This window comes from Ascaphus truei, chromosome 4 (genome assembly GCF_040206685.1).
Source record: "Ascaphus truei isolate aAscTru1 chromosome 4, aAscTru1.hap1, whole genome shotgun sequence".
NCBI classification, from domain to species: domain Eukaryota; kingdom Metazoa; phylum Chordata; class Amphibia; order Anura; family Ascaphidae; genus Ascaphus; species Ascaphus truei.
In genome coordinates this window covers 286,981,853-287,005,786 of record NC_134486.1, presented here as the reverse complement: position 1 = coordinate 287,005,786, position 23,934 = coordinate 286,981,853, and the positions used below count along the sequence as shown (strand labels likewise).

The following is a 23,934-nucleotide window of genomic DNA, read 5'->3' as shown; positions in this document are numbered from 1 at the left end:
ACCAGAGGAAAAGGACAAGGCAGAGTCGCAAGAAAACTAGACTCATACACAGTTTATCAGGCAGGGTACTTGAAGGGTTAAAGCAAAGGCAAGGTCCAGTACAATTCCGAGGCCATACACAATGGAGCAGCAAGGTACTTGAGGGTTAGGCAAAGAAAGTCAGAGGTCAAAACAGCGGAAACAGGCAGAGTACTTAGCCTGAACAGGTAACAGGCCGAGTAGATGTGAACTGGTTCTGGAACAAAGTTGCAATGTAAGGAGCACATGACTTCCTGACCCTTAAATAAGGCTTGGCCAAGAAGTGGGAGGGTCGTGCGTTGCAGTTCCTCTGGGAGTTGTAGTTCTTTTGGATTTAAGCCGGGTGGACAACTTCAGTATTGCAGCCAGAATAAATTCTCATGAGGGCAGCTTTTATTGCTGTTGCAAATTCTGGCTACTCGCTGAAGCACAGGTCAGTCAGACAATATACAAGTTTGTTAAAGGAATTAAAAGCACAGTACATATCGATATACAAAGGACTGACTGGTAAATATGAACAAACAGATATCACTGCCAAGAATTGATGCTGTACTTGATTTTCTCCCCAGGTGAAGGATGGATTTGGATACCTGGAGGAGAGTCCTGATTGGATACAAAGTTCCGGACAACCCAGCATTTCCTTTTCCCCCCTGTGCACATAACTTCAACAGGTCCATGGTATCTGAGACTTTGTGGAACCGAAGATTTCTGATGTCGAGAATTAGCTACGAAAGAAAGACCACTTCCTGAGTCGGAACCAAAGAAGAAGGACCAAACCAGAAGCAAGAAAAAGAAGACAAGGACATTTAGCAAAAGAAGTATGGTATGAACACTATTCTTCGCCATGATATGTACTGTTATGGTACACGGACGTTCTACCCATAGCGAGGTAGAGAGCTGCCAGGATGAAGGAGGAGGTGTATATCTCCAACAATGTAGTCTATCAGGTGATAGGAATAAGGGAGACAAGTGGGAAATCTTTGTCACAAGGTCAAGCAAAATCTGTGTAAATGAAATGGTTAGGAAATATAACACATAATATGGGCTAATATGACGGATCACAGGAATAATGGGAAACTAATACAGGCATACCCCGGTTTAAGGACACTCACTTTAAGTACACTCGCGAGTAAGTACATATCGCCCAATAGGCAAACGGCAGCTCACGCATGCGCCTGTCAGCACGTCCTGAACAGCAATACTGGCTCCCTACCTGTACCGAACCTGTGCGCAAGCGGGGAGATTATAGAGCCTGTTACAAATGTGTTATTTACATCAGTTATGCACGTATATGACGGTTGCAGTACAGTACATGCATCGATAAGTGGGGAAAAGGTAGTGCTTCACTTTAAGTACATTTTCGCTTTACATACATGCTCCGGTCCCATTGCGTATGTTAATGTGGGGTATGCCTTTTACAACAAATATGGCAAGTACCCATATAACGATATTAGTGTGGTGTTATAGAAAATGGGATAAGAAACTGTACGATAATTCACAATAGACCCTACACAATATCCAAAAAATACTAGACGGATAAGGGAAGAAGGAATTGATTGAGATAACAACACATGGTGCACTATGACCATAGGGACATATCCCTTCAATTTAAAGGGAAGAGGGAAGGTTCGATATATGAGACCATATTATATTTTTGTGAAGACATTTCAGAGTCATAGTAATAAGAACTCTATACAACAGATTTGTAGGATGACGTTTTCAGCCCATGAAAGTAGCTAAGGGCTCTGAAACCTGTGCTAAAAATTTACAGCTAAATTAAATAGATAATCCCATCCAGATACATGCAGTTATCCCAGGTACCCCGGCTATGGGAGTGACATTTGGACTCCATACTTGGCATCTGAATGTCTGAATGGAATATTACTACACATCATGCATGATGTGGTCCCTATGTTAAAACTGCTGAGATCCTTTGAAATCTTTTTAACAGGCATTGCTGCGAGTAGAAAGAAATACAAGCACAAGAATGTATATTCGATGTTTAGTCAATGTGTATTCAATGTGCAGTGAATCCACAAAATGGATGGTGTATTTATACGTTAATGACAGAGTATGCTCACTTTTAACACCTGTACCTCGTCGCCATGCATAAAAGGTTACACACTTTGCATAGCCCACCACTCGATGATCTGTTTCTGAACTTTCCCTTGTCCAGATACTGCATTGTGCCATCTGCTTCCATGGATCAACCCTGATTCTACGGACGCAGGAACACACTCGCGTCTGCCGTGCCCGTCACGCAGAAAAAGCGAAAGGCAGGAGCCATTTCCAAGCCAAGGCCAAAGCGAAAGGCTAAGGCTAATAAAGAAAACCTTCTGCTGACCCCAAAGGCTAAGGGATTTAATACACGTAAGCCTTATTATGTCAAGAAGAAATTCGGTGATGTACACTCAAAGCAAAACAAATGGCAGCCAACCCATCGAACCCGCAGGCCACTTCCTCGATTACGCTTCAACGACTCTGCCGCTGCTCTCCCTGAAATCCACAGCCCATCTTCTCCACTACTCGTCCACGACGCTGCCGCTGCTCTACCGGAAACCCACAGCCCATCTTCTCCACTACTCTTTGACGACGCTGCCGCTGGTCTCCCGGAAATCCACGGGTCACTTTCTCCATTACGCTTAGACGACTCTGCCGCTTCTCTCCCGGAAATCCACAGATTACTTTCTCCATCCCTCTTCGACGATGCTGCCGCTTCGATCTCGGAAATCCACAGGTCACCTCCTCCATCCTTCTTCGACGACACTGCCGCTTCTCTCCAGGGAACCCCCATCTCATCCTCCGTAGCACCCATCCACCCAGATGTCCACAGCACCCCATGCACAAGATCCAGCTCGTTAGACCGCATGCTGAATGGGTTAAGTGTCGATATCGCCGAAAACTCTACTATGCTGGTAAAGATAGATCTTCTTTTAGAGACCATGCAAAATATGGATCAACGGATGGAGAAGATGGATTAACGGATGGAGAAGATAGAGACTGACATAGCGGGGATACATAATTTGCTCGGAGTTCATGCCCCTGTGTCTCTGACGCCGGAGCAGGAGGGTGGAATGGATGGGATGAATGGGACCTTCGACCGCCTTCCATCACCAAGCGCACTCACTCCACCAGAAGAATATGTGTACATGTATGCCGTGAACGAGGATGACATGACAACCCCGTCAAGACCACGCCAGGAGACAACACGGCGACCAAGACAGGAGGAAAGCATCCTCCCAGACAACCTACCCTCGCCCGCCGCCACATGCACACCCGCTCCCAGAAGAACACCCGCTCCCAGAATCCAACCCACATACGCTTGCATCGATACGGTGCCCGACATCATCCTGCGCGAGTTGCCCAATCCAATCAGGGAGAAGTATAGGGTGATGAGTGCTGGTTTACCCCAGAAGTATGCCATGTTTATTTTCAGGCACCACGTGTCCTTCTTAGTGTACTGCGAGTGGGCCAAAAATGTAAATTACGAAGGAAATCGCGAAAAAAGGGCGCTTCCTGAAATTTTAAGAAGGACTTTTGTGGAGGAATGGCTGCGATATTTTTCAATTACAGATCCTGTAATGAAAATCGTGAGAGATGCCATTAATGGCATTTTGCGTCATACAAGGCATCGGCCCTGGAAGGACAATCTGGTGGGGATCGAACTTGCGTGACTGTTCAAATGTTGTTTATTTTTTGACTTGTTGCTTGTTTTAACTTGTATTAATAAAGAAATGTTTTTACTTACACAAGACCTGCACAACTCCAGTCCTCGAGGTCCGCAAACAGGCCCGGTTTTCAGGATACCGGGCCTGTTTGCGGCCCTTGGGGACTGGAGTTGTGCAGGCCTGACTTGCTGTTCATCACAACATCCTTGTTTTAAATTTTATTAATAAAGATTTTCTTTTACTAACACCATACTGTTGTGCTGTAAATGTTTTGACTTTCTGTACTTTAATAAAGGAGATGTTGTGTGTTTTAAATTTTATTAATAAAGAATTTTTTTTACTTACACAAGACCTGCACAACTCCAGTCCTTGAGGGCCGCAAACAGGCCCGGTTTTCAGGATATCCTGAAAACCGGGCCTGTTTGCGGCCCTCGAGGACTGGAGTTGTGCAGGCCTGACTTACTGTACTGTACACCATCCTACTGTAAATGTTTTGACTTTCTGTACATAAATGTTTTTACTAGCAGTACACCATACACCTATAAATGTTTTGAATTGCTGTACACTTTAAATGTTTTTAAATTGTATTTGTAAATAAATGTTTTTGTACTTACTCCACCAATAAAAGAAAATGTTGATTTGTTTTAAATTGTTCCATTGTCTCCTTTTATACTGTAACAAAATACAGTGTTTCTAGAACATACAGTACAGTACTGTCCAGGCATACTGTACAGTACTGTACCGTATACTGTAGGCATGCTCAGTACATCACAAGAGTATTAAAACAATACATGCTGTACGGGTATAGAATACACATATGTACTGGAATACATGTAGAATAAATGCATACTTTTTATTTTTGGGGTTTATTATACAGTATATATATATAAAAAAGTATTGTATACGGTCTGAAAATAACAGCATACTGTTTCAGGTTTTCTATGAAGCTCTCAGTTACAGTATTCTATCCTAATCAATAACAACGGCCACTAAACTGTTGACTCCGGTACGTGGTTTTTTTTAAATCCGATTCAGCAATGTGCAGGCATTGTTACACAAAGCGATATTATCCATTGAAATCCCTCCATTTGCCATTTTCCGCATGAGATGACAAAGTTTTCTTTTCTGAGGAAAAACAAAAGTACTGTACAAGTTTTACTGTAATGGTCAGTCAGTCCCCTAAATAAGTTCCCACAGTCAGTCCCACCAATAATTTTCTCGGGGGGCGTCTCCTGTTCACATGCGCATGCGCCTACTGTAGATGTGATGACACGCATATGCGTTTCAAGAAGGTTCCAATGCGCATGCGCCTAGCATTCCACCAATTGTTCAGTATCTACTGTAGAAGCTGCTCAGCCAATGATATTGCTTACAGGAGAATCGCTTGACTGTGCATTGATATTGATATTTCAAAAACAGAATAAAATACGGAAACATTACTCACCATAGACTTTGCCAATCAGCTGGCACCGAGCCACTGCCAGTCCCGTATTCTTGATTATATACGTAGTTGACAGGTGACAGCGGGACTACTACACCTGTAGTCAGCTGATGAGGCTGGAAATCGCTTTGGTACATGCAAGCTTGCTGGAATCTGTACGCGAAATCCGGCTCAGGCTGCAGGTATCCGGGCGGGGACAGACAGCAAGGGTTGCCGGTCACCAGGTTTTCACTGACGGTCGGACCGTTATTGGAAGCTGGCGCTGTCGCTGGCGCATTGCTTGACTGCGACTGACGTTTCTTAGTTGGTTTTAACATGACCTTTCGCCTTTTGAAGTCTCCATGATCAAAGATACGGGAAAAATCTGGTGCTACACACCAATACCCTCCTTTAAAACCGTGTGCGGGATCAATACGAAAAAAACACGGATCGATACATAACTTTTTCCTTATTGCACGCTTCCACACATGAGCATCTGGTGAAAATTTGTAAAAGTCATAGTTTTCGATAAAATACTGATAAATTTGACCAACTGTTGCCATCTTATCTGTTGCATTAATCGCGGCCCATATTAATAAGCGTACGTTCTGTCGGGTTTTTGGAACACGGACTGCAGTTGTGCACTCATGTCGGGACTCTCAGGACAATAAAACAAGACCAGACACTGCATTTATTTTTTAATATGAAAAGCCTAAATTGATACATTATTGTAACTTCTTCAGTACCAAGGTCAATTTACAATGGACCACTGTGGTATTTTTTTAAACACCTGCAAGTCGACACATTACTGAAGCGCATGCGCATTACAATTCATGAATATCTGCCACCTGGTGGATACGCGAAGAATTGCAACCAATTAAATCCGAACCATTATCAATTAACACATCAATAAACACATCAACCGCGGGTGACGCCGGCATGAATGCAACATGAATGCGGCATGAACGCGGTGAAGTGCGTTGCATTCGCAAAAAATCCCCGAAAAAATTCGGAGATGTTGGAGAATAAAATGGGCCGCCGCTGTAGTAGACGAATGCATATGCTGCAGTTAGGAAGTAAAAATGCAGATGTAGATATCTATGCTTCGGCAGTGCAATAAAGTATTATACACTTCCAGGATGAAGTACAAACCGCTATATATAGGTCATTAGCCGTAGAATTTTTAAATATAACCCAGATAATGTTTAGTTTTAAGAATAATACAGACACAAAAATGGTCTGTCTATAATTGTATCAGGAAAGGTCTACAAATACTAAACGCATGCTTCAAGCATTACGATCAGATCATTGGCCATGGGAAATTGCCATAGAACATCTACAGATAAGTTCATATGCTAGACAGCATCACGAATGGTGGAAGGTAGCGTGGATGGGATGTAGCATTCAGAGACCAGAGGAATGTTATTTTGGAACTCTAATTCTATTATCCGGTCAAGACTATGCTATAGCTAGAGTGGTAGATATGAGAATAATTCGGGGGCGATGAATGGACTAAATTAGAATGAAAGGAAGGCCTACAATATATTAAGATACCACAAATGGAACAAGGTAAAGGACCAAAGTATTATGAGGAAGACTCGGATAACTGTGAAAAGAAAGATGGAGATTATGTTTGAGCTGCTGGGATTACAACCTACAGGGGCATATCCTGGTGTTGGCAGAAAGATAAATGTACAGTAAAGGTAAGAAATCCACTGTTAAATCCTGTATGGCATTTAGTGTGAGGGGGGCTTTGTGACAGGCTATAATAATACACACCAAATATAACTGGGTTGAACTGGACGAGACTTAGATATGATAAAATATAATTTATTCCTTGAAAAAGGTGAACACACGAGATATACAAATAACAGACAAAATATGGACACTTACTTAAAGGTTAGGACAAGAAAGCCATCAGGATACAGGATGGGCCATTTCTTCCATAATTCAGTTTCAGATGTTGACATCACAGCAATACATGAAGATCATACATGAAGACACGAAAGACATTGGAGTAAGGAGTGACTCTGACTTATATACCATTTCAACCCTTCTCTTGCACTCAAGGCGCCGAGCTGTCTAGCAAAAATCTCTTTGAAGAGATTTTGGCTTCCCTGTAAGTGTGAAGACCGACACTTAAAAAACACTCAGCCCCTTTGTTCTTGCCCTTAGCATAAACAATCAGGACAGTTAGCCTTTGATAACCGGGCTATGCTAATTCTTGCAGGATGCTCTTCCTGCCCTATTTAACATAACAGATGGAGTCTGCATTTTTCAGAGCAGATCCAAAACCCCATATACATTTTAATACCTACACATATATTAAAATACCCGGTTCTGGTAGGTCCAGCGGGTCCAAACTTTCCAAACCTTAATGCCGGAAGTGGTACACTATAGGGTCCAAATTTCAGCCCGCTACGACCTTCGGAACTGGAGTTATACAAATATCACATAAACCGTTTCATATTTTATTATAAAAATCTCCGCTAAAAAGAAATCTCAGCGTTTCACTAAATCCCCATTGAAAACAACGGGCTCCGCCGCCATGGGCTTCAATGGAGAAACTCCGCCGTTGTAGTCAATGGAGTTTCCCGCCATAGACTTTCAATGGAGGAACCGCCGCCATTGAAGTCTATGAGAAAATCCACAAATCTTTACCTTCGTCCATACTCCGTCTGGTTGGTCTGAGGGGGCTGGGAAGGGGCATGCATTAAAGCCGGAACATTGGCTATATGCCACCCAAATCCCATCCCTCTGGTCATTTCAGAACCGGAGATATGGACTTACACATTTCAACATTTTACACTTAGTCGTTTTTTCGCCATGCGGCTTTTCCCCATTGGAATCAATGGCCGGCGCCGCCATTGACAATGCATGGCGCCCGTCGCCATTAGATTCAATGGTGCAACCCTCCTTCTCCGCTCGACCCTTTACGGGGGTCCCTCATTCCCGGACCCGGTGTGGATCGTGTGTGGGGGTTCCTAGGGGTTAGGGACAAAAAGAACTTTATTCCCAGGGGCCCTAGAACCCAAGATTCCCACGCCAATTGTCGTTGAACTTGACTGTAGTGATTAAACTCTTTTAAAAGACATTGTATCCGCTTTTGTGGTCTGCGGTTTGGATGGCTGCCAACCTGTTCCTCGATGCCGGCGTTGAGGAATCTCCTTTGAAGTCAATGGCCCCATTGACTTACAATGGGAAACCGCCGCTCCTCCTCTCGGACGCCACCTGCTGGTCGTCGCTGGAAAACAGGTCCAAAACCGCTACTTCTGCCATTAGAAAGCATGGAGGCTCAATGGCGACCTATGGATGGCTGCAAAATGGAGCCTGAAAAGGCAGGAAAATTACACAAAGGGCTATAATCACTATTTTAACATTAACCCCTTCCCTCCCGCATCAACCCTAGTGTATGTGTGAGTGCAAACACCAGGATAACACAATACATTTACACAGGGGAATAAACATTTGGATATTGAAGCAAGGCAAAACACATTACTGGACCTCAGTCCAGTTAACCCCTTGCTTCCCTGATGAGAGTAGAGGGTGGCAAATGGGGGTGTAACCCCTTTAATCCCAGGCCAAATCCTCTCTATCATGTCATTTAGGAGCTGGGAAATTCTGTTGGCATCAATCAGAATATGGGCCACAAGAAATCCACACCCATAATTGTTCAGTAACTAAATGGATAGGGCCAGGATTATGTTGTACCTTAAATGAAACAACAAACATAAATATGCCCCTTTATAAAGCATTAGTAAGACCACACCTTGAATATGGAGTACAATTGTCACCACTCCATACAAAAGACATTATGGAACTAGAGAGTGCAGGAAAGAGCCACCAAATGAATAAAGGGGATGGATAATTTGATTTATGAGGACATGCTAGCTAAATTAGATGTGTTTTACATTAGAACAGATGCATCTAGGAGGGGATTTGACAACTATATACAAATATATTCGGGGACAATACAAGGAGCTTTCAAAATAACTATTCCTCGCAAGGGCAGTACTAACGACTTGGGTCATACCTTAAGGTTGGAGGAAAGGAAATTTCACCAGAAACAAAGGAAAGGGTTCTATACTGTAAGGGCAGTTAAAATGTGGAATTCATTCTGTGACGGTAGCTTTGAGACAGGCTATAATAATACACACCAAATATAACTGGGTTGAACTGAACGATACTTAGATATGATAAAATATAATTTATTCCTTGAAAAAGGTGAACACACAAGATATACAAATAACAGACAAAATATGGACACTTACTTAAAGGTTAGGACAAGAAAAGCCATCAGGATACAGGATGGACCATTTCTTCCATAATTCAGTTTCAGATGTTGACATCACAGCAATACATGAAGATCATGCATGAAGACACATGAAGGACAATAGCCATAGGCTGAGCCTGGTTCTTATACAATTATTTCCCATTGAACACAACCTAAACCCAGCCTCTCTCATAAATCAGTGGTGAGGTTGACAGTTTTCCTCAGAGTAAAACTCCTCCCACCCAAGGACGTTTAAAAACTGCTTTTCCTATCTAAATAACTTTATAACTTCAGTTCAGTAGTACTTACTGGCACGCGAGCCATATTAATACATTCCGGCACGCATGACGCTCCCAATAAGACTAAATATTACTGTGTAATACTAAAATTAAGAGAGATATTAATATCTGTCTCTTAGGACCGGCTAAACATCAGGTGTCTGTAATCGTTAGTTGTGGCTCGGTCCCCCGGTTACACATATGTAACTCTTAGCACGTTCAGCCAAGGACATCTCATAATATTCTTATATTTAATAAGGTCACTCATTCTGAGATCTCCTTGAGGACCGCACCCCTGGCCCCCATCAAGAAATCCTTTGAAGCGGGCTATGTGTAGTGGACATTTGTCACGGGTGCTATATTTCACACCCAATGCCCCAGCCTGGGTCCTAGCTGTCTACACCAGCAATATGTGTTAACATACACCAAACCCCCTCTGTACCTTTTCACACCCAACTTCAATCAAGCCCTTTGAAGCCCAGATAATTCTGAAACGACACCACGCATCCTAATGTATTTTCCTAAACTGCAGCTCATTAACCCCTTAAGCCCCAGTGTGTGTGTGGTGCAGACACTGGCCCAGAAACAATACATTTATACAGGGGAATAAACAGTTGGATGGCTGAAGCAAGGCAAAAACACATTACTGGACCCCAGTCCAGTTAACCCCTTGCTTCCCAGGTGAGAGTAGAGGGTGGCACAATGGGGTATGACCCCTTTAATCCTGGGCCAAATCCCCTCTCTCTTGACACCTCCCCTGCTCAATGGGTGCCAGGTGCCCCAGCTGCCTTCCCTGGCACTGGGACACCACTGGCGTCCTTGAAGCACTCCATAAGTCCTGAGGGATTGGCCTGGCAAAATGGTCCTCCGGCATTGTCCAGTACATTGTCCTGGTCACAGTGGATAGTGAAGTCCAGATCCTGCTGAGCAGGGCTCCACCGTGGCCGCTGGGCATTCTCCTTTGCCTCCCTCTGCCCCCCACCCAGTGCCTGGTGAATCAAGTCCATGGTGAAGGGGCCCCTTTGCAGACCAGGCTGCACACTGCCCAGAGACTGGCATGTCTCTGCACCAGCAGGAGACCAGCTATCAAGCACAGACCGTCGCTTTCCTGTCAACCAAGTCTGGGAAAGAGCTATGTCACTATCCTGTAGGGACCCTACCTGCCCTGGCCCCGTGCCCACCTGTAGCTGCTCTGCTATACCCTTGACTCTCCTCCCTGGCTGCCTATCTACCCACAGCCCCTCCTCTGGGAACCCTGGGGAATCTGTCAGGGGGGTCACTCCTGGCCAGTCAGAACAAGGGACCTCCTGCCTACCTAGCCCATCCCTAGCTTCTGCCAGCTGCTTGACACCCCACTGACCTCCTATCTCCCCCTGCTTAGCCTCCCCTAGGCCCAGCACCTCAGCCCCTGCTGATGACTCCTGCTGCTTACCTCCCTGCAGCCCACCTGCACTCCTCTCTCCTCCGGGCAATCCTTACCCAGACCCTGGAACTACCTGAGTGCACCTACCTCCCTGACCTTGTCTCCCCCTTACCAGGGATGAGCTCAGGGGCACCTCTCCAGATGCAACCGCCTTAGCTCTTGGCTGGCAGGTATCCCTGGGGTGGCACAAGCTGGCTACTGCCCATGATACCCCCAGCCCATAGCTAGGCTGCAACAGGGGGTTGCTGATCTGAGAAACCCCCTGAGGCTCTGCCAGGGTAATGGGGAACTCTAGCTGCCATACCTACTGCTTTCCCTCCCTGGCTACCACTAGCCCTTCTTCTCTCACTGAGATCTGATGCTGGCTACCTACCTGCAGCCTCCCCTCACTCCGCTTATCCGTAGCTAATCCTAACCTGGATCCTAGGGACACCTGAGTGAGGCCATCTCCCTGACACTGCCTCGCAATTACCGGGGATGAGCTCAGGGTTGCTGGTGCAGATGCACCCACCTTAGCTCCTGGCTGGCAGGTAATCTGGGGGTGGTCTAACTTTGCAACAACCCCTGATACCTCCAGCCCATAGCAAGGCTGCAACAGTGGGGCTCTTAACTGAGAGTCCCCTTGCTGCTCCGCCAGGGTAATGGGGAAGCCTGGTTGCCCTACAAGCTGCCCTTCCGTCCCCTCCCCTGGTACCTCTATCTCCTGCCACCCCCCGGTCACCCCTATAGTGAAACAACGTGGTACAGTCATAGGGGAAAATAAGTCAGGGTCAGTCTGTGACTTGGTCTGGCTTACCTCGCTGGTCCCCGCAGAGACCGCCGCCTTCGTTGGTCCCGATTGCAGGGGGACTGGAGTGACCGCCACCGGCACCATCTGGGCTGGGCAGCAATGGGCCGCTGCCGCGACAGCGCCCAGGTTGGGTACAGGTACAACGGTGCAGGACAAGGGTCCCAGGTCTTTGTGGATGAACACGGCTCCCGCCAAACCAGGTAAAATAACCCCCTCCTGCAAATCCTGTCCCTCCCCCCACTCAGAAAGGGCTCCGGCACTTTGCCGGAATCGTGGCTCTTCCGCCGCCGTCGTCGCCATGGGAGAGCCCCGGGTAGCTGCCACAGCAGTACCCGGCTTTGATGCAGGGTCGCCGGCATGAATTGTGGGGCTCCGGTCATCGCTGGGAATCGCAGACTCCGCCAAACAATGTGAAACACCCACCTCCCGCACACCCCAACCCTCCCCCCAAATAAAATTGCCGCCGCCGCTGGCTCTCCACCGGGATCAGATGGATGGCCGCCGCTCTCCGCTGCTGTTGCCGATGCAGCCCATCCAGGTTCTCCAGGAGACGTCCCGAGGAGGGTTGTCGCCCCGGCTGGGCGGGAGCCATCAGAGGATGCCGCTAACTGGGTCATCTTTTCCACAGCTCGTGAGCGCTGGCCCTGAGGGTCTTCGTCGCCCGACCGTGCACGGTCCGGGCACCGGGCATTATTGTGGCCCGTTTGTTGGCAGTGCCGCAGCGCCTGCCGGAGCTTCTCCACCACCGGTGGACTAACCCCAGCAAGGGGCAACGGAGTCCAGAGCGGAGTTGCTCGAGCGCCGGGCTCATTCCGGAGCTTCTCCGCCGCCGGTGGACTAACCCCAGCAAGGGGCAACGGAGTCCAGAGCGGAGTTGCTTGAGCGCCGGGCTCTGGGAGGGGGTAAGCAGGTCGGTGCAGTACCAACGCCGTGAACTGGGTCCACTTCGCCAGGAACCACGTCTTGCCCAACACACATACACCAGTGCTAGCTCTTTCAGGGAAAATGGATGGGCCAATGCAACGGCCGTTACCTCTCCTGGTGCAAGACTTCTGTGGTCTCCGAGACCACCCGCTCCCTCCACAAGTCTCTGCCGTCCCGGAGCTGGGTCCATTCCCTGCTCTCTGGGCGGTTTGATGGTTACAGCGGCTGCAGCTGTGGATCTTTGCTCAGCCTGCCGGGTTTCATGCTCACCGATCGCTGCCTCTCTCTCAGCCTTGCCGGCTGCTAGTCCCCGTGCCGACTTGATGCACTCCTCCGGTCTCGGTGCCCGGCTCCAGTCAGACGGATGGCCGGCACTTTGGTTCTGGAGGCAATGCTTCTCACAAGTACGGGAACAGTGAGGAGGTGCCATATCTTGTGTTATATGTTGTACACTGTGTGTTCAATATCTTTAGTCCCAGGAACTCGCAATTACCATCGAGTTCCCACTATATCACAGAATCCTGCAGTACTCTGTAATACAGGTCCAGTTCAATCCCTCCGCTGCCACCGGTTTTATTATACGCCTGTGACGGTAGCTTTGAGACAGGCTATAATAATACACACCCAAATATAACTGGGTTGAACTGGACGAGACTTAGATATGATAAAATATAATTTATTCATTGAAAAAGGTGAACACACGAGATATACAAATAACAGACAAAATATGGACACTTACTTAAAGGTTAGGACAAGAAAGCCATCAGGATACAGGATGGGCCATTTCTTCCATAATTCAGTTTCAGATGTTGACATCACAGCAATACATGAAGATCATGCATGAAGACACATGAAGGACAATAGCCATAGGCTGAGCCTGGTTCTTATACAATTATTTCCCATTGAACACAACCTAAACCCAGCCTCTCTCATAAATCAGTGGTGAGGTTGACAGTTTTCCTCAGAGTAAAACTCCTCCCACCCAAGGACGTTTAAAAACTGCTTTTCCTATCTAAATAACTTCATAACTTCAGTTCAGTAGTACTTACTGGCACGCGAGCCATATTAATACATTCCGGCACGCATGACTCTCCCAATAAGACTAAATATTACCGTGTAATACTAAAATTAAGAGAGATATTAATATCTGTCTCTTAGGATCGGCTAAACATCACGTGTCTGTAATCGTTAGTTGTGGCTCGGTCCCCCGGTTACACATATGTAACTCTTAGCACGTTCAGCCGAGGACATCTCATAATATTCTTATATTTAATAAGGTCACTCATTCTGAGATCTCCTTGCGTAACCGCACCCCTGGCCCCCATCAAGAAATCCTTTGAAGCGGGCTATGTGTAGTGGACATTTGTTGCTATATTTCACACCCAATGCCCCAGCCTGGGTCCTAGCTGTCTACACCAGCAATATGTGTTAACATACACCAAACCCCCTCTGTACCTTTTCACACCCAACTTCAATCAAGCCTTTTGAAGCCCAGATATTTCTGAAAAGACACCACGCATCCTAATGTATTTTCCTAAACTGCAGCTCATTAACCCCTTAAGCCCCAGTGTGTGTGTGGTGCAGACACTGGCCCAGAAACAATACATTTATACAGGGGAATAAACAGTTGGATGGCTGAAGCAAGGCAAAAACACATTACTGGACTCCAGTCCAGTTAACCCCTTGCTTCCCAGGTGAGAGTAGAGGATGGCCCAATGGGGTGTAACCCCTTTAATCCCGGGCCAAATCCCCTCTCTCTTGACAATTACCTATGTTGACTGTATTGGCAGATACAAGAGATATCTTCCAAAAATGTAAAAAAAAAAAAAGTTGTACATCCTTTTTAGAAAGGAAAGGTATACAGGGATATACCAAATATGTATACATAGGAAGAATGTTGATCCAGGAAGTAATCTGATTGCCAATATTTGGAATCAGGAAGGAATTTATTTTTCCTCTTATGAGATACTGTAATCATTAGATATTTCACTGGGGGGTTTTTGTTTGCCTTCCTCTGGATCAATATACTGTAATTACAAATATAGGATAAAGTATCTCATCTAAATTTAGCATAGGTTGAACTTGATGGACGCATGTCTTTTTTCAACCTCAACCTATGTAACTATGTAACAGAAGTTTGTTTTGGAATCAGAATATGTGAATTTTCTTCTAAAACAGTGACCTCTCGGGGAAAGGACCTATGACATATGGGAACGTACTGTATAATGATTTCTGTTTATGTTTATCCTTTTATTTTAAGAAACTGGTCTGCATTTATTATAACTATATATGTTCTTGGAATAATCTTTTCCTGTAACCTAAGAAATATATATATTTATACACACACACACACACACTTTAATAAGTGATACTTTGGGCTCTGAATGAACTGGTTGCATGCTTTGTAGGGTAAAGTATATTTTCAGACACATTTTGCTACAACAGATGTGTGTTAGGCCTCGGACATGGTCAAAAAGACCATGCTGAGGCGCGCTGAGGGGAAACATTATCAATATCAGCGCGGCTTTAGACGGCGCTTCCGCACACTTCCGCAGGCGTGCGGAGGCGTGTGAAACTTCAGCCGACAAGCCAATTTAAGTTTTCCCGCTGCTGGAAGTGCAGGGCCGGTAACGTGACTGCCAGAAGCCAATGGCAGTCCGTGACGTCGGCGCCGTGATGTGGCGCGCTAGCCCCGCCTCCCGCTCCGCCTCCAGGCCCGCCTCCCGAAAGCCTCCCACCCTGCACACAAGCGCGCTCGCTGACGATCATGCAGGGACAAGAAAAATCTCCTGCTTGAGCAGGAGAGCATGAGCGTCAGCGCTGCCCAGCACCGCTCCCTGCACCATGTCCCAGGCCGTAAGTGCATAGCTTTCTTTAATAAACAAGGATCTTATACTCTGCGAATTTTATATTTGATATTTCTAGGGTGGTGACAGTGGATAGATATTACAATCGACTAAGGGTAAATATTAACTAATTTGAAGTACCTTGCGGAGGCGAAAGGTCAGTTGGCTAGTTTAGCCTTGTGTATTAACCCGGGTTGCATACTGTATATATATATATATATTATTTATTTATTTTTATTTATAAAATATTTTACCAGGAAGTAATACATTGAGAGTTACCTCTCGTTTTCAAGTATGTCCTGGGCACAGAGTAAAACAAAATACATGGTTACATATACAGTTACATAAATGAACAGGGTATACATTATATACAAGACATTGCGTGCACAGTTAAAGAAAATATATATTATGAGCGTATGAAACAGTTACAGACCAGATTAAAATGTGAGACAGCCTTAGATTTGAAAGAACTTAAGCTGGTGGTGGATATGAGAGTCTCTGGTAGGTTGTTCCAGTTTTGGGGTGCACGGAAGGAGAAGGAGGAACGTCCGGATACTTTGTTGAGTCTTGGGACCAGGAATAGTCTTTTGGAGTCTGATCTCAGGTGATAGGTACTGCATGTGGTAGGGGTGAGGAGCTTGTTCAGGTAGCTGGGTAGCTTGCCCAGAAAGTATTTGAGGGTGAGACAGGAAAGGTGAACTTTGCGCCTAGACTCTAGTGATGACCAATCTAGTTCTTTGAGCATTTCGCAGTGATGTGTGTTGTAGTTGCATTGGAGAACAAAACGACAAATTGAATTGTAGAGGGTGTCAAGTTTGCTAAGGTGGGTTTGAGGAGCCGAGCCATATACTATGTCTCCATAGTCAATAATTGGCATTAGCATCTGCTGTGCAATACGCTTTCTGACCAGGAGACTTAGGGAGGATTTGTTCCTGTAAAGTACCCCTAGTTTGGCATAGGTCTTGGTTGTCAGGGTATCAATGTGTGTTCCGAATGTTAAGTGGGAGTCAAACCATAAGCCCAGGTATTTAAAACTAGTGACAGGTGTTAGGGTGGTTTTAGCGTTGGTTCTAATCAGGAGCTCAGTCACTGGAAGCTTTACAAATTTAGTCTTGGTCCCAAATACCATTGTTACAGTCTTGTCAGTGTTTAAAAACAGTTTGTTTTGGGAAATCCAGTTTTCGAGTCTCAAAAAGTCAGACTGAAGTATGTGTTGAAGGTCAGAGAGGCTATGGCTGTGTGCATACAGGATTGTGTCATCTGCATACATGTGTATTGAGGCTTCCTTACAAGCTGTGGGAAGATCATTAATGAACACTGAGAAGAGTAGGGGCCCCAGAACAGAGCCTTGCGGGACACCACAGGTGATATCCAGGGGGTTGGAGTTAGAGCCTGAGATGGACACATGTTGGGATCTTCCTGATAGGTAGGACTGAAACCAGTTTAAAGCATGTTTCCCTATTCCAGAGCTCTGGAGTTTGTTAAGCAGGATAACATGATCAACTGTGTCAAAAGCCTTTGCAAAATCTAGGAATACTGCACCAGTGAGTTGTCCCCGTTCCATTCCACACTGGATTTCATTGCAAACTTTTAGCAGGGTAGTTACGGTGGAGTGTTTGGGACGAAACCCAGACTGGAATTGGCTAGGGAAATTTGTCTTGGTGTAGAAATCGCTTAATTGGGAGTGGGCACATTTTTCCATAACTTTGGATAGAATTGGGAGAAGTGAGATTGGCCTGTAGTTTGAGACAGTGTTTTTGTCCCCACTTTTGAAGATTGGGACAACTCTGGCAGTTTTCCAGGTCTTAGGGATATGGCCTGCAGACAGGATAGAGTTGACTATGGACGCAATTAGTTTGGCAATGGCTGGGGCACCATGTCGTAGGAACCTAGATTGTAGTATGTCGGGTCCACATTGGCTGCTTAGTTTTAGTTTGAGGAGCGCTTGTGTAATCTCCTCTTCAGATACTGGGCTAAATTGAAAATTGTGGGCAGTGTTGGGAGGGGGTGGGGCTATAGGGGTACTCCCAGGATGAGATTCAAGTTTGTGGTTTGGGCTGCGTTTCGCTAATAAGTTAGTGGCACACCCCACAAAGTAATCATTGAATGCATTTGCAATGTCAGTGGGGTTTGTCAGAGTAATATATGTCACGTGCTTACAAGTGTTTTGTTTGTGACAGATGGTATATTGGGGCGGAGTGAGAGGAGATATTACTAGGGTGACCATTCGTCCCGATTTTGCCGGGATAGTCCCGTTTTTTTCTGGGCTGTCCCGGGTGACAGTCCGTCCCGGAAATGTCCCTGGTTTTTCCCCTGGTGACTGATCCCGTGCGCGAGTCGGCGGCGGTGCGCGGGAGCAGCGTGAGGAGGATGCGGCGGTGCGCAAGGGCAGCGTGAGGAGGATGCGGCGGTGCGCGGGGGCAGCGTGAGGAGGATGCGGCGGCCGTGAGTATTTATTTTTTTCCCCAATAGCAGGATACCGGGGGGCGGGGCTTTAGAGTAGAAGCAGGGGATTGTTTGGAGGTCAGGATATGCCGGGGGCGGGGCTTAGTATCGGGGACGGATGTAGTGAGTTGGTGCGTGTGTGTGTGTCACAGCTGGCAACTGAAACTGCCGGCAGACTGGAAAAAAGCCTCACTACTTCTGGCTCCCTACAGTGGCACTACAGGTAAGCCCCATGTCGCCTGTGTGTGTGACTGCCTCCCTCCCAGTCTGTGTGTGTGTGACTGCCCCCCTCCCAGTCTGTGTGTGTGTGACTGTCCCCCTTCCAGTCTGTGTGTGTGTGACTGCCCCCCTCCCAATCTGTGTGTGTGTGACTGCCCCACTCCCAGTGTGTGTGTGTGTATGACTGCCCCCCTCCCAGTGTGTGTGTGACTGCCCTGCTCCCAGTCTGTGTGTGTGTGACTGCCCCCCCTCCCAGTCTGTGTGTGTGTGTGTGTGTGTGACTGCCCCCCTCCCAGTGTGTGTGTGACTGCCCCCTCCCAGTCTGTGTGTGTGACTTCCCCCCTCCCAGTCTGTGTGTGTGTGTGTGACTACCCCCCTCCCAGTCTGTGTGTGTGTGTGACTGCCCCCCCTCCGTCTGTGTGTGTATGTGACTGCCCCCCTCCCAGTCTGTGTGTGTGTGACTGCCCCCTCCCAGTCTGTGTGTGACTGCCCCCCTCCCAGTGTGTGTGTGACTGCCCCCCTCCCCGTCTGTGTGTGTGTGACTGCCCCCCTCCCCGTCTGTGTGTGTGTGACTGCCCCCCTCCCAGTGTGTGTGTGACTGCCCCCCTCCCAGTGTGTGTGTGTGACTGCCCCCCCTCCCAGTGTGTGTGTGTGTGACTGCCCGCCCTCCCAGTGTGTGTGTGTGACTGCCCCCCCTTCCAGTCTGTGTGTGTGACTGCCCCTCCTCCCAGTGTGTTTGTGACTGCCCCCCTCCCAGTGTGTGTGTGACTGCCCCCCCTCCCAGTGTGTGTGTGACTGCCCCCCCTCCCAGTGTGTGTGTGTGTGTGTGTGTGTGTGTGTGTGTGTGACTGCCCCCCCTCCCAGTGTGTGTGTGTGACTGCCCCCCCTCCCAGTGTGTGTGTGACGGCCCCTCCTCCCAGTGTGTGTGTGACTGCCCCCCCCTCCCAGTGTGTGTGTGTGACTGCCCCCCCTCCCAGTGTGTGTGTGACTGCCCCCCCTCCCAGTGTGTGTGTGACTGCCCCCCATCCCAGTCTGTGTGTATGTGTCACTGCCCCCCCTCCCAGTGTGTGTGTGTGACTGCCCCCCCTCCCAGTGTGTGTGTGTGACTGCCCCCCCTCCCAGTCTGTGTGTCTGTCTGCCCCTTCCCACTGTGTGATACCCCTCTTCCAGTGTGTGTGTGCCCCCTCCCAGTGTGTGTGTGTGTCTGCCCCCTCCCATTCTGTGTGTCTGCCCCCCTCCCATTCTGTGTGTGTGTGTGACTGCCCATTCCCAGTGTCTGTGTGTATCAGTGACAGAATGTATACAGACACCAACCCACTCACGTGTCAGTCAAATGTGTCACCCACCCACCCACCCACCCACCCACCCACGTGGCAGTCAGTCATTCACCCACGTGTCAGTCACCCACCCACGTGTCAGGCAGTCAGTCACCCACCCACCCAAGTGTCAGGCAGTCTCCCACCCATCCACCCACCCACCAAAAACCCAAGTGTCAGGCAGTCTCCCACCCAACCACCCAGGTGTCAGGCAGTCTCCCACCCACCCACCCAAGTGTCAGGCAGTCTAACCCAAGTGTCAGGCAGTCTCCCACCCACCCAAGTGTCAGGCAGTCTACCACCCAGCCCAAGTGTCAGGCAGTCTCCCACCCACCCAAGTGTCAGGCAGTCTCCCACCCACCCAAGTGTCAGGCAGTCTAACCCAAGTGTCAGGCAGTCTGTCACCCACCCACCCACCCACCCACCCAAGTGTCAGGCAGCCTGTCTCTCTGTCTGTCTCTCTCTGTCTCTCTTCTGTCATCTGTTTGTTCCTCTGTCATCTGTCTCTCATCTGTCATCTGTTTGTTCCTCTGTCATCTGTTTGTTCCTCTGTCATCTGTCTAATCTGTTTGTTCCTCTGTCTCTCTGTTCTGCCCTCCTGCCTCTCTGTCACTCTCTCTCTCTGTCACTCTCTCTCTCTCTGCGTCTCTCTCACTCTCACTGACTGTCTCTGTCACTGACTGTCTCTCTCTCACTGACTGTGTCTGTCTCTGTGTCTGTGTCACCCACTCTCTCTGTCTTATCTTAACTGCCGTATATCTACACCGAAATAACCTATACTGCTTTCTTCCAGATCTGACTCAAGTTTCACACGCGAGACCTCGGAAGACAGGTAGGGAACACCTCCCCTCCAGCATAGTACCTTGAGGGACTGCGGATCAGGTAAGATCCCAGGCGGGATTGCTGCTTTAGAAATTGTGAAGAGGGGGCATCCTGACACTGGTTAATGGGTTCAGAATCATTCACATCTGGCTTTTTTTTTTTTGATTTAGTGAGGTCACACACACACACACACACGCACGCACGCACGCACGCACGCACACACACACACACACACACACACACACACACACACACACAAGGACTAATGGTAGTAAAGTATAAGTGTAATACAATAAATAAACTGTTAATGTAAAAAAATAATAATATAATTGTGTGTCCCGGTTTTTCATTTTCAAAATCTGGTCTCCCTAGATATTACCCAATTTGAAGGACCTTTGCGGAAAGTGAAAAATGTGTCAGCAAGAAAGCTATGTATTAACCCTTGTCCCATATGCAGGTCACGTGCTCCCAGTTGTGCCGTACCTGACACTTACCTCCTTAGGGGGTGCCGGAATCTCCTGCTCAGGTTTAAATCCCCCGGTTACATGGGTCAATAGAAAGCCGCAAGCTTCCTATTGGCACGCGTGACCAGGACATGTGAACCTAAGTAGGAAATACTTGCCTCCTTAGGAAGTGCGGTATCTCAGGAAGCAGGCGGTCCCTATAGCCAAAATGAATGTGTTTCAGCTCTGGAGAGCCCCTGCTTCCTACCTAGGGGGGGCAAAAAATTTTTTTGGGGGGGGGGGGCATTTCTAGGGACCGGCCTGCATGTAATCTAAGAGGTACTTAAAAGCAGTGACCGTGAATTAGGAGAGGCCAAAGTAATGTTAGAACATAACACTCAACATATTAAAACAGGAAGGAGTGTACCTGTTCCGGTGAGGAGAGGCAATTCAGCGGGCACCACGAGGCAGGAGAAAAAAGTTGCTGAAGCTGGACTGTGCTGTATAACAATTCCTTTATTGTAGCATGGTTAAAAAGAGGGGGGAAGCATATTAAAACAGGAATATGAGACAGAAAATGTGCTAAGTGGGGAACACAGAAAAAGTATAGGAACTGGAATGTTACATTAAATGATGCAACCAATTGTACTGTTATTATTAATACTCATGTTTTTTATATTACTCGTTGTATTGTAAATTTAAGTAATTTATAGGAACTACTAGAAGTCTAATTGCGGAGACACATGGGTTCCAGAAAAATCTTCTGCTAACACTGATAATAGTGTCAAAGACACGGACGGGGTTTTGTAGAATGACTCCTGTGATTTAAACTCCATTTTGTATTATAACTTTGATGTGGTATAAATTTACTAAAATTACAAATTAAATGGTGTGTTTCACCGAGGTGCACGCAGAGGTCACGCGAAAAGTATTTTGGGAGTGACAATAGGTAACCAACAGCAAACATGGACAGAGTCATAAAGATAAGTGTTTTTTTTTAATTATAAAGAGAGTTAAATCTTTGTAGAACCAGGGAGTTCTTTAGTCGGAGCAGAGATTAATAACATGATTAAGAATGAGTACAGATAAGGATGGGAAGCAACATTGTTTTAAACATTAACGATGGACACAAGAAAAAAAAAAAAAAAAAAAACATTTAGCCTGCAGCCAGTTAAAGGGTATAGGAAGCCAGCATTAGAAATGTATATTCAGAATCATTGACATCAACCACTGCTGAAGACTCTCCATTCACATGCCTGTTGTGCTGTATGAAGCTTTTCGCCTCAGAAAGAATAAAACTTGGAACAGCTAAGAAAATAAATCTGACTTCAGAGTACTTCATTTGAACCAGAAAGGATCTCATATTTGCAATCATATTTTCATACATACGAGTCTCGGGTCCTCCTGAAAATGAAGAAATAAAAAGTCAATCTTTGCCTCTATTTACAGTTCAGTCTACATTCTCTCCTAGCTTTGGTAAGGCTCAACCACCCAGAAAACTATCACAGAGGCGCAAGCAGTTCCACATCACTCCCAAATTTCGCATCATCGGTTTGAAAAAAAACAATTTTTTTTTGCATATGTATGTAATATGGAATATAGATGAACTCAGCTGCGTTAAATTAATTTAATAAATGTATTACACGGTTTTAATGATTATTCAGTTTTGTAATTAAAATACAGTTTATTGGTATATGTTTAATTGGGGGTGGGATTTAGTGGTGTACATGTTTGTTCTTGCATGTTGCCAATTCCTCCTGATCAGCATGGTCGAAAAGTCGAGTACAGATTTTGTATGTATCAGTGTTAAAATGTAAAATGATCCAGTTTTTAAATCCCCATCAGCCTGTCTGCGATAGCACTCTGTGGAGAGTAGCCGCTTCCCGCCTGTCGTTGACCATTGGTGGTTTCATCTGCTGTGTTGGGTCGAGTAATTCAAAGTGGACAATCGGAACGGAACCAAACACTGCTGCTAACTTTATGGTTCCACTTAGACATCAACGGATTTGGAATAACCAACTCATTTATTGAGCCAAACACAACGTTTCGACCTTATTGGTCTTTATCAAGTGACAGTGGCATAGTGCCACTATGTCACTTGATCAAGACCAAAAAGGTCGAAACTTTGTGTTTGGCTCAATAAATTAGTTAGTTATTCCAAATCCGTTTGTGCCCTGTGTTCCTTCAACTACTACTTGCATTGGATTGATTACAGGCTATCGTTTAAAAACAGGAGCACCGGTAATTGTATTATCTTTTATTATACTCTTTTTAGGTGTGCAGCATTTATTTCATATATTTCCACTTGGACATCACCAGGACAAGCCTTGATTAACAAACAAATTCCTGGAGGTAGGACTGGTTGTGGTTGATTGTCAGAAGAATCTCCTAGTTTTATAACGGCAGAGGGTAAAAAATAAAAAAAGATGCACCAACAGGGCTCAGCATCTACAATTAAAACACCCAATGCTTATAGTTTCATCAGTTCAACTTGTGCATGTGCAAAATCTGTCAATACATATCAGTGTCTGTATTTAGACTGCATCAGCGTCGGTGAATCACAAATATTAATGTGTGTACATATGGCAAGTGTCTGTATGGGCATCAGTGTGCTAGTAAATTTGTGGAATAGGCTTAAAGAGTATGAGGTGGCAGAACACACCCTTAACCCCTTCACTGCCACATCAGGTAGCAAAGGATTTTGTCATTTCCACTTGTAAAATATTTATTGCGGCTTTCTTTTTGCACCTGCTGTAATTGTCGTTCTACACTCCATGGGGTTTTACTAGTTAAACGGTGGTAGTGCTGATCAGGGCACTATTGCATGGAAACTACCACTGACGAAACAGGAGTTTCAGTACTATACTGCCCCGATTGCCATTATCATGGTTTAGTTAACACCCCCATATCAGAGCAGAAGGCAACAATGTAGTTCTGGCGTAATTTAATGCAATGCAGTTTTTGACTGCCCCTGTCTATCTTAGGATTTAGTAGTGAGCTGTTTTATTGCACATAGAATCTTTGCATTTATGTAGTCAAACAAATGTGT

General features: G+C 46.4%; 1 protein-coding gene across 1 annotated transcript in view; it reads right to left on the bottom strand.

Annotated features, from left to right (window-relative positions):
• Window positions 1-21,403: 21,403 nt before the first annotated feature.
• The window catches only part of FOXO3 (forkhead box O3), a 140,978-nt gene continuing 138,447 nt past the window's right edge, over window positions 21,404-23,934 (bottom strand). The window contains exon 4 of the transcript XR_012801119.1: window positions 21,404-22,289. The gene's annotated coding sequence lies outside the window, so the exon portion shown is untranslated. The remainder of the gene's footprint in view (window positions 22,290-23,934) is intronic.